Genomic DNA, 2,500 nt, shown 5'->3' with positions numbered 1-2,500 from the left:
TCTATCCCTCTGCCTCTAATTCATCCATACATGCATACGTACACACATCGATGCATACATTCATACATGCATACATACATACATACATACACACATACATACAGACATACATACATGCATACATACATACATACATACATACATACATACAGACATACATACATACATACATACACACATACATACATACATACATGCATACATACATACATACATACATTCATACATACATACAGACATACATACATACATACATACATACACACATACATACATACATACATACATACATACATACATACATACATACATACTACATACATACATACATACATATATTCATTTATTCTCTTACTCCTTTCAGTCATACTGGAGCACTGCCTTTTTAGTCGAAGAATTCGACCCTAGGACTTCTTTGCAAGCCGGGTACTTATTCTATCAGTCTCTTTTGCCGAACTGCTAAGTTACGGGGACGTAAACACACTAGCATCGGTTGTCAAGCGATGGTGGGTGGGTGGGAACAAACACAGACACAGAGACACATACCTAAATACACACAGACAAACACACACCCACATACACACACGCACACATATATACGATGGGCTTTTTTTCAGTTTCCGTCTACCAAATCTACTCACGAGGCTTTGGTCGGCCCGAGGCAATATTGGAAGGCACTTGCTCAAAGTGCCTCGCAGTGGGACTGAACCCGGAACCATGTTGTCGGGATGCAAACTCCTTTACCACACAGCCACTTACATACATACACTTACATACATGCTTACACACACACATATACATACATACATACATACATACATACATACATACATACATACATACATACATACATACATACATACATACATACATACATACATACATTAGATGAAATCCAGAGATGCTCAATATAGAAAATAATTAGTAGCGTTCAAATGATCAGAACTTACAATCTTTACCGAGGACTAAGATTGCAGAATAAAAGAGTGGCCGTAAGAGGAATCCAGGGGAATGTGTGTGTGTGGTGTGTGTGTGTGTGGTGTGTGTGTGTGTGTGTGTGTGTGTGTGTGTGTGTGGTGAGTGTGTGTGTGTGTGTGTATTACGTGGGAAAGAAGGCCTGCCGCATTTCAAGATAGATGGGAAAGAAACAAATGCTTCGGTGATTTTTAAATGATATATCCAATTAAGATATTTGCTCTCATTATTCATGACACGGTCTCATCTATTTACCAAATTGTCGATCACTCAGGCGTAAAATTCTTCAGATTTTGAAGCAAAGAAACACTAAATATCATTTTTAACCTATTCCCAATTAATGAACTGATTTCGATCTAAATAATCTTGCAATAAACTAAAGAGATGATGGTCAGATGGTCAGATGGAGCAAGATGAAGGGAGAAAAGAAAACGAGGCATAATAGCTTCCATATTTAGAGTCATAGTTTTTTCCTGTGTGACTTGGTCAATATGTGTATTGACTTGGACAATATGGCATTATCGTGAAGGAGCAACATCTCTTTACGATTGACCAACAACGGGCGCTTTTCCTATAAATTTTTGTGCAATATTTCCAGTTGATGACAATCCATTCCTGCATTAAATGTTTCATTTTGGTTTAATACTTTACGATAGAAAGACGTCGCCCATCATCTCGCACCAAACACATAACATTTTTCGGGTGTGATCCTATTTTAGGAACTTTCCTCTTTCATTTGATGCTAACCATTGTTGTTTTCGTTGGATATGTGAATAGAGAATCCACTTTTCCTCACTTGTGATGATTCTACTCAGGTAAGGCTCAGAAGTGAGGGCAACTCTTTGATTAAACTTTCGGGATCGATAACTGAAGGACCAGTGATGGACTGGGGTCGATGTAAACGACCTACCCAACTCCCAAATTTCAGGCCTTATGCCTTTAGTAGAAATGATTATTATTAATATCATTATTGTTATTATTCTTTCGTAACACAGTGCAGGTAAAAATGCACCGGAGTCATCTGTCAAGTCACAACAAGGACCTCAGACATCCTTAAGATGCGCGCTGTGTCCAATAAGGCTGCTTTTTGCAAGACAACAATCTTGCATGTTGTTTCCAGTTGCCTTAAGAAGTCTTGAAGTTTCAATGGGAATGAGCCCAATGCTCCAATAACCACTAGTATCACTCTTACATTACCCTCTCGCATTCCATATACTTTTGCCATTTCCACTTTCAGTTCGGAGTACTTGGTGATTTTTTCAACCTCTTTACTCACAACATTCATATCATTTAGTATGGCTACATCAATGATCTGACAGTATTTGTCTCTCTTATTCAATATGACAATATCCGGCCGACGGTGTTCGATTACACGATCCGTCTGAAAATAATCATCGTCCCAGAGTGTCGTTACTTTTCCATTCTCCTGCATAACTTTACTTGGTACATGATCATACCAATTCTCTGTTACTTCATATTGGTATGTATCCCATAAGAGCCAATGAAGACACACACACACACACAC

The 2,500-nt window shown here is 38.4% G+C and overlaps 1 protein-coding gene across 1 annotated transcript in view; it reads right to left on the bottom strand.

Annotated features, from left to right (window-relative positions):
* LOC115222753 (rhomboid-related protein 3-like) overlaps positions 1 to 2,500 on the bottom strand; it is a 425,612-nt gene that overhangs the window by 422,129 nt on the left and 983 nt on the right. The gene's annotated exons all lie outside the window — the stretch shown is intronic.

The sequence above is a fragment of the Octopus sinensis genome, linkage group LG21, assembly GCF_006345805.1.
Source record: "Octopus sinensis linkage group LG21, ASM634580v1, whole genome shotgun sequence".
Lineage (NCBI taxonomy): Eukaryota > Metazoa > Mollusca > Cephalopoda > Octopoda > Octopodidae > Octopus > Octopus sinensis.
This window is presented reverse-complemented; position numbering and strand designations above follow the sequence as displayed.